Genomic DNA, 10152 nt, shown 5'->3' on the forward strand with positions numbered 1-10152 from the left:
CATCTTTCAAATGATGGCACGAGGCTAAATCCGGCCAGGAAAGCACAGGGCCATCGTGAGGCCAGAGAAGTGGGAATGGATGATTTGGACGCATTTTTTCAAGCACACCTTCAAGCACTGATCGTTCCGGTTGTCACGAACGGGTTGCTCTGCTTTCACACAGCACAAGCAAATTGCCTGCCAAATCGTGTATTTTTTGTTAAACTTAGACGTGCTTTCCAACCTCCTCGGAGACGTCGAACTTATGACGAGCAGTGAAGAAAAAGAGCTCAGAAAGCTGCCGGAAATCTGCCTTTACCAAAGTTTCGTCATTTATAACGAGATAATACAGTTTTGTCGATAGTTGAATGTAGAGCTTCCGTACATGTGATATTCTAACAGTACTCTGCCATTCACCGCGATTCGGCACTTACTAAACTTCAAATGAGTGTAGTTCTTCGTTTGGGCTTGTACCGCAGTGTCGATGATCCTGCGAACAAGGCGTATTTTTCGAAGCCTGCGAGAAAGGCGTATTTTAGTAATAATTGAATAATCTAAAACAAGTATGCGGTATCACTTGTTTTTTTGCGGAGATATATCGTATCTACGTGCCTGCACCCAAAGTTGCGATCGACTGCGTAGTTGCTGATTCGGTTTTGACATGTACAGTCGTATTATCGAAAGGTGGATCCCGCTTGGATTTTTTAAAACACTCAAAGCATGATTTTTCATTTCGTTTATTTATAGCATTACATTGCGTTATTTTTACTTATCCGGGGGTCATTTGAATAAGTGCAATGTGTAAATAATGCAAATTATTTTCGATCATGTTCGCACTTCTGCGCGTAGAGACCCTTTACCGCTGCAGGCTATCATTCGTCACCTAGTGGCATATCGTGCATCGTCGTTGTATATGTCCATCTCGTCGGCGCTACTTGTGTTTTGATGCTAACGGTTGCAGGTGTTTGGTGTTTGCTTTTTCATCGTTAGTGTTCGATATTGGTGTCTGTGGAACTGGGTACAGTAGTAATTGACTCTTCGCAATAGTTGGATGAGTAGTCGTTCACGGATCAGTATAAGATTAGCCATACTTGGACAAGATGTATTATCTAGTTGTGAACAATGTTGTAATGTATTTTGGGATGGTCAATTTAGGTCAGGAATTCCGCTGGAAATACATGGAGTTATCTCCAAGTGTAATTCTTAGTGTATTCCACATCTCCGTATTTCGACAAGATAGTTCCAATACCTTGGTCGGAAATGCACGGTACCAGATCATGTAACCGTACTTCGATTGTGTCATATTCCTTTTATACAGAGATCTTGATTCTAACGTTCTCATGTACGGCGGAATGTTGCAAGTAATTTTGCCCAATGAATCTTTCTGATTCGAAAAAAATATTGTGCGTTATCAGAACTGCACCATGCACGTGGTAGAATTGTACATGGACTATTTCCGTTAGCTTAACCGTCATGTTAACGTTCAGCTATTGTTCCACCACCGGTCTAACGATTCAAAGTGAATCACGATGGTATTCTCCCGCAAGGCCTTTTTTATATGGTTCACTAATTTTTGCTTCGCTGTCGAGCCCAACGATACTATAGTGCTTGTACAGTGGATATGTAGCAAAGCGGTTGATAGAATCGATTATAGCCATTTTAGCTTCTGCTCTGAACAAGATGAGGGGGTAGACTGAAAGCATGTGTTTATTTGAAGTCTCTTTAAAAAGTACCTAGTTTATTAGCAGAATCTGACCTGCTTGGTTTCGCTCCCTGGGGACCTTGGTACCCAACCGACAAATTTTTCAAGGTATCTTGCAACGGACTCTGCAAATCTATAGCAGGTTAGAATTGATGAAGATTTCCCGAGAAATTGATTTTGACAGATAACCCCTTTAGCGTCCAAGAATACAGATGCCATTTGCTCTTGTTAGTGTCAATTGAATTTTTTATGAAAGCAGAGAAAGGCTCTTTTCAATGCGAAAGCCATATTGCCGTTAGTCTTAAAACAGTCGAGGCGTCGTTGAAACATTTTCGCAAACAGGTTTCAGACATGGGGTAGTGTTCAATCAGCCGATGCGAGTGCTTGTTTCCGTGGTTTATGGATAGCAATCACCATCACCTATTTCCGTCCGTCAAGTGACCTTCCGCGCTTTTTGTTGGACCTCATGTTACCATGTGTCGTTTTCGATCTTCACATTTCATTGACTTGACTTTCCTTTAGTATTCCTTGGGAATCCCATTGATAGTTCTATCAATAAACCACCGACAAACTGGCGCCAATAGATGCTTTTTTACGCGAAGCAATCTCTTAAATTTGTTGGGGATCGGGGATTACCTTCCAGAGGCAATCTAATTGCGCGTTGTCCCCAAAATGAGTATTAGAAATTCATGAGACTACACATAAGATATGGTTTTATTACAACTAAAAAAGTAAGCATATACAGCTCCGTATGAGTCAAAATCTCCTAAAATCCAATGCGGAACAGGTAGGCGTTTCAAAAAATCGATGAATTGCCAAAGTCCAACTTTAGCTGTAAAAATATATATGGAAGCATTATAAATTTTGATTTCATTTGATAAGCAACTTCTTTAATACCTAGTGTCGAGAGAGAGAGAGAGAGAGAGAGAGAGAGAGAGTTAATTCTGTTGAAGGTGTAGCACTATATAATCCTCAAAAGTATGTAGTACTTATGAGGTATCTCGATCAAGGCGGATGGTATTAAAAGCTAGGAAGTTGAGGTTAGTTTTTATGCCTTTTCAGATTACAATCCTTGAAAGTCCAGTGTTCTTCCCCAAACTGAAAATCGGAATCTAGTGACATCTTAGAATATCACCAAGCCGAGCTTTTGGTGGAATAAAATGATGGAAGATACGAGAGCCTGAGGAAGGGGGTTTATATACCTTCTAGAATTGTCGATCCTTGGTATTTTCGGCCCGAAAGAACCACTGGCCTTACGGTACACTGGAAGTGTGACTCGATATGATCACAATATGTGCAGCACGACAAATCTGTTCAAAGCGGGGATCCTCGGTTCTGTCGTGCCCAGCGCCCTGTCAAGAATGGCGTCTCTGTACAGCCAGCATCACTGCCATGAAAATCGAAACAATAATTTTGGATCGAGTCATTTAAAGCTGTATTTGGTTACTAAGTGCCGATTTTCTGAAGGATATGGTATCTAATCATCCCAAAAGATACAAAACGTCGTGTGGAATGCTTCAATATTGCGCATAGCGCCGAACAAAATTCTTTGTTTGGGGCTTTAAAGCTATAACGCCACATATATGTGGGTCGCAGTCAAACTCCATATGTTGGTACAGGGTTGCCAGGAGGCTGGTCGTGCCTCTCTGAGGTCATATTTTCCATTTACTGTTTTGACGCCATTTTTTTAATCGACGCTTCGTACAACTCGTTTGCGAAAATACACCCATTCGCATACAAATTATTGTCCGAAAGCACGCTAATATTTTCCAAAGCCTGCCTATTCCATCGCTCTTTTTCACATTCTAACACTTGCATCCATGGCAACCTTCATTAATCGAAAAGTACCGTTTACGAAACTAGTCACTCACTGAGCGCATATAAGGAGAGTGACGACAATGTCAAAATTGAAATGATGATAATTTGTCAGTGTCGTTCCAAACGAGTCAAATCCATGTATTTTGAGAGGTCGTTTGTTCGGAATATTACTGACAGATAATCATGACAGTTGTCTTCACTCTCCTTACATACACTCTGGTCACTCATATCGGTGGTTAAGGCAAGGGATTGCCCATCAACTGAACAGTTGTGAACACGGTGAAAACTCACCCAAGGTAAGAGTCAATTTCGAGAGCCGCGTGAAAGGCTTTACCATGCACATCATCAAACATGTATTTTGAACCAGACGGATTGTTACTTGTTTTTTCATCAAATCTGTATTCCAACTACAGTGCTCTGGTCTTGTAGCTTCGTGTGATGAGATCACCTTGCCCTCGATGTTCCTGTTCAGATTCTGTTCTACTTAAGGGTTCGACCAGCACCGTTCGCCGGCCGGAGTCAGGCTCCGTTCGACGCTCTCATCTTTTCCCGAAAGGAAAGTAGAAGTCTGTAAATACCGGATCAGCTGTCTACAGTTTCGGGGTGGAGCTAGTAGACTGTAAAAAATCATCAGGATAATGTAAACTGATTTGCTGTTGAATTCGCACTACTTACCAAACATTGCAATACTGAGTGCTAGTCTATTGAAAGAAACAATATAAAAGCATTGAACAATTGGACAACTTACGAATGTGTAATCGCCAGTACTATTCGACCGGGTGCCGAAATATCAATCGACTGTTTCGTTGACCGCTTGATTAAAGCAGCAAACACTGCGATACCGCGGACCACTGGCAGAGTCGGTCCAAAACCGGTTCCGTGGTGGTGTCTGGAAGTTAAAGCGTCCATCAAAACGAGAAGAAAAACACTGATAGCGGTAAGCTTGAAGCTAGTTGGTACCGCCACACGGTATTATCTTTGATTTTAGGCCTGAGTTTAGTCCGGTCTAAGACGTTAGTACCTGTCATTGCAGAAATGGCTGCATCCTGAAGCCAAATGAAAACAGTGTAAAAGGCCATGTTCCTCTTGCATACATCTCAATAATTTGAATCAACTTTTCGACCTTTATGTGCAATATTATCGCCCATTACCATATGAGGGCAAGTAAGCAAGTTTTATCCCGCACGAAAAACAGGTTTAATCGAGTTTTAAATGCCATTTTTTGATGTTCTTTATTGTCCTATCTAGAAGGTGCTACACGCTCATTTCAAAACGCCACATCAAAGAGTTATATTGCAGGTTAGCAGAAGTCAAATCATTTTGAAACAAACCGTAGAACGAAATTCTGGATGCAGAGCTGCATTGAATAAAAATTGTTTTCCTTTGTTAGTTTACTTATGGCTATCAAAATGAGTGGAACTGTTTAATTTGCTCAGCTCAGCAATTTGGATTTAACCCATTTGACAGATTTTCTTCGCCGAAAATCAGCTTTTGAAATTGTCAAATTCTCAGCTCAATTGCTGAACTTTTGGTATTTAACGCTTGATTAGGTAATCGTGCTAATAATTTGAATTACTTCATTTTCAGCAAAGTAGGTCTGCCAAATTCTATATGCATGGTTAGTGGAGTAGTTGGGTAGGATGGTATAATGAGCCCCACCAAGCTAAAATGTCAGATTTCTATTCCAACGACAACATAATTATCTGAAGCAATTAAATAATTGTATTTGACATTTTTCATGTGCTGCAGAACAGCAACTAATACAAACGTTTCAAAAGAGGTAAGCTTCCGCTATTTTTCTATAAGCATTTGATTTAATTTGAAATAGTCAAATTTGACTGAACTGTCTGACTACTAAATATAATGCCCTTGGAGTGGCTAGAGACTAACAATACAACTCCATAACGTTCTCGATAGTATACACCATTACTAGCAAAAATAACCCGCATATTTGGTGACCATTCCTGTAAGATAACCGCAATGGTATTTGAACCTTAAAAAACCATTCCCTGAAGTTCATTAACCAAACGGTAAACCAACGCTACCGGCAATCATATTGACTATTCCATTTATGGTCAGCGCCACTTGTACCATTTGCCGAATAGGTCGTTAAGTAACGTTACCATTCAAAAATGCCGATTTCCTCGAACAAATTTTAGGGCATATTATAAGAGGAATGGTGATCTTATAATCCATTTTTGCGGTACTACATTGTTATTGGATATAACAAGGTACATTAAACATTATACCATAAACATATCTTCACCATGCTGTGCGATTAGTATAATCTTACACTATACACAATTCATTTAATGATTTTTTTTTACAATATGACAAATCGTGACACAAAACAAACATGGTATCATACCACAAATCGTTTCGATCATTTGGTGTATTGGGATCACAGATAACCATTTCTCGAATAGTACAGGTTTTCGAGTGACACTATGCCATGGGCAAAATGTGATGAGTGTGTATAATAAACTACTTTATCGACACTATCAAATGCGGCAGATGTTAAAAGAACTTTATAAATGTTTTTTTCTGATTCACCCAAGAGCCTCTTTCTTCCCCCTCCCTCCTCATCAGTTCGAATAACGTTTTTTATTCTATCGATTTATGGTAATCTGTGATTTGATTGCATGCCATCCTCCATGTTCGGTTGTTGACATCTTATGGTGGTGATACTGCCGCTTTTACCAATTGAGCTATTTCAGTAATCTTGTGGAACGTATTTTGGTCTTCATAATAATCTAGCCTCTAGACTTTAGGAAGAGGGTAAATCGACATGTCATATACTAATAAACGGTTGATGATTACAAATGACCATGATTACCGGAGCATACCGTATATGGTTGGAAATTCAATTCAAATTTTCCCTTAATTTTCCTTGAATTGGTTTAAGAGGAGGTTTGCGAGCCTTTCGGTGATGGTGAGCCGTGTGTTTGATACAATACATTCATATATAATATACAAACAGTTGAATCTGGTTGGTTAAGGTTGCACAGAGAATGCGCAAAATTTGCAAACGAAAAAAGCAGTTTTTTCCGCACCGTATGTCAGATCTTCGTAAAAATCAATCAGCGTATGTAGAATGTTGTTACAGTACTGCTGATTGATTTTTATGAAGATCTGACATACGGTGTGGAGAAAAACTGCTTTTTTCGTTTGCGAATTTCGCGCATTCTCTGTGCCACCTTAAGCAAATCGAGAATCTTGATGATGCATCCGTTATTAGAATTGACCGTCTGGACAGGTGTAGCAACTTCCGGCAGCTGTGTATTTACGTTGTTAAAAAGACTCGTGAAGTATTTTAAAAATGTAATACATTTACAATGATCCACTTAAGAAAAAGGTATAAACTCGGGTATTAGTGGAGGATTTGAAATTCTTGAGTTGCTAGGACTGCAATACATGGTGTTAGCCCTTCTTTAGAAGTCCATCCTAAATTCGTGAAGCCCCTTCATACTAACAGAACTTCTTGAACGGCAGTGTTACGATGTGATATATTTTGCTATATACGAAATTTGATTATGATTAGTTTTACCATTTTGCTGAATGTGCTTATAAACAAATTGTTGCTATAGATGAAATGTGAATTAATCTAATCGACCTTCGCTGAGTAAAACATTATTGACAGCCTTGTGGATTCATTTCACCTTTTACAGAAAGGTATGAAGCTTTAGATTTTGTCCAAAAACGAAACCTGTGCGCCAAAAATTAAATTTGGAATTTCTTTTATCCAACCTAAATAATCTGATTTCCACTTGGTAAGAAATAATAATGAAGTATTAAAGCACTTTATTCGTGGATAAATTATTATTTTTTCCCAATAAATATGTGCAATAAACAAAGATTTGTTATTTCATTTTAACAACACATTCAATTCAATATAAAGGATTACTGTAAACTGTAACCAAACGATTCGACTTGAGGTGAACATTATGGTAATCTTGTAAGGAAATTGTAACGATACACGTTTTTCTTTAAAGCAAAACTTACAGAACCATATGAAAACGACTAACATAATTGTGACTTCAATTCAAATCATTTTGATATATTTTTTAATAATCCTGCGGAAGCACCTCAATTCTTTTCTAACTTACAATATTATATTATCACCATTCCCTATATTGTAACAATAACTCGTATCTTCATTCTATATTTTCATATAATTTTACAGAAAAACGCATTTATCGTAATATCATAAACAGACCTTAACGTATGTGGTTACCATAGCACTTATGATTTTTGTATAATATGGAGTATTCCAGATAAAGTTTTTATTTATGCGGGCAATTATGGATCTTAAATAATTCTAATGTTACTTTGTTTAAGCTAAATCGAGGATTCCAAAATTGTTTTAAAAAAATAATTCCATCAGACTAATAAATGGCAAAAACAGTGCATTTTCAATTAACTTCATTGTACGGTTTTTTAACATTGCCGTGTATTACCGATCAGAACGCAGTAATGCAAATGGCAGCATCATGTTACCGGAAGAAGACAAAAATATGTAAAAATTTGTCATGCTCCTCTTGCGCATACTTCGTTATTTTCAATCCTCTCTTCGGCTTTCTTCTGGATAAAAATGGCTCTCTTTACTCACAATTAAGATGAAAGGTATAGGAAAGACAAGCACCGTCGAACTATATCTATCCGCATTTTCGATTTCCTCGTTCTTTCCTTCTCTCTACACGCTTGATTCCAATTGCACATCAAAGAGTTACAGTAGAGCGCATTTGGACAAATTGGATCGATTCGAATCGCATTCAGACCAAAGTTATATTAATTTTTCTAGGGGATAGATCCAAATGACTGATAATCGGATATGAATCGTAAAATGCAGTATTTTATGAATTTTCCTATTTGCACTCGTGGTTAACAAATTGAATCATAGTGTTAACAGCTTACTAATTAGCTCCGCAAGTACCCTAAGCCAAGATTAAATATCAGATTTTAAATATGTGTATTGTTTCAATGAGAATAAACTCACATAAAAAATCTTAATGCAAAATATTTTTAAATTGATCGCGAACGCAACGGTGATCAATATATTTGTTTCGATTGTTGGCATATGCTTCAATTGTTCTGATCCACCGGTACATATATCTACTCTACTTTTCCAAAATATACCTTGAGCCGCGAATCAGAAAATAATACGACATCAATTTGATTAAAATATTAATTAACTCTAGAAATAATTAAACAGATATAAGATTCTGTCAGTTGTTGTAATGATTATAAGTTTGTTTATAGGGGAATTGCGTATAAATGGCACAAATAGGTACAGGATGTTCGTAAAAATATATTGCTAGGATGCTTAAAACTCTGATTTCTGTTTTAATGTACTTATTATTTTATTCATAAAATCGTAGAAATTTTATTAGCAACTAAAATCGTTCCAATCTGCATTGATGCATTACAGAAACACATCTAAATTCTCTGTCTGCCACAATGCAAACAAAAATATGAAATATAACATTTGTGAATATAAAATGATCATTCTGTCAAAGTTTAATTTTTGGTTTGATCTTTGCTTACTTTTTATTTAAGTCTCGCTGAAAAAACGCGTACAATTTTAATTCGCAGAGTGTGATCTAACCTTTATTTATAATTTATAATTATTCCGAACTTGTGAAAATTCGCTTCAAACGAATATAAATATTCACCCCCATGTCGACAGGTATCACGTTCAATTAGAATGACATTCACAGTTCATTTTGAATTCAAATTGATATTTCAATTTCAACCAATTTTTTAATCAAAGTTTAAAATTACTATCATGGCATCAGTTACAATCGATGGTTCAACCACCTCAAACTCGACGAGCGCGTATTCAAACTGAATGAAAGCATACATATGTATACCAATTTATTTTCTTTTGTGCATTGAGTATTATGGTACTACAAAATTCTATACATCATCGGCCAACTATCAACTATCCAGCACGTAAAAGTTCTAAGTTCAGAAGCATATCGGCTACAAGTTGACAAAATTGTTCTCACATGCTATGGAACGAGACATATGACGAAGAAAAGCTATTTTACTGCAAGAAAATATACGAATGAAAAACAATTTACCATGCTGTCTAATTTACTCATTTTCTTTAACTTGAATTTGTTGTTTTTTAACATTGTCGTGTATCACAGATCAGAACGCAGCCATATAAATGACAGCATCGTTTGGTTAAAGCTTACCAAATATTTTAGGCCAGTTTAAAAGTTAGTTCGGTTTTAAAAGAGTTAGTACGTCTTTGAGCTTACGGCTATGAGAGTACTAAGGCGTATTCAAGTAGAATATCCACGGAAAGCTGATGCACTAAAACACTTCCAAGAGGCGCGGGCAGCTGCAAGAAAGTCGATCCTTGATGCCAAACAACGATCGTGGGAGGAATTCGTCGCGAAGATATCTCCAAGTTCCACTGCGGCGGAGATGTGGCAGACAGTGAATAGGTTGAGAGGGAAAAGTCAGCATCGACCAACTGTCATCAAGCGATCTAGTGGCTACACGGATAAGGCTGAAGTAGTAGATGAAGAACTGGCACAACATTACAGCGAACGATCCGTTACCTCCAGCGACTCGCCATTGTTCCAAAGAGAGAAGGAAAAAGCCGAACGAAATCGCGTGAATTTCTCGCCAGATACCGACTT

This window comes from Topomyia yanbarensis, chromosome 2 (genome assembly GCF_030247195.1).
Source record: "Topomyia yanbarensis strain Yona2022 chromosome 2, ASM3024719v1, whole genome shotgun sequence".
In the NCBI taxonomy this organism is placed as follows: domain Eukaryota; kingdom Metazoa; phylum Arthropoda; class Insecta; order Diptera; family Culicidae; genus Topomyia; species Topomyia yanbarensis.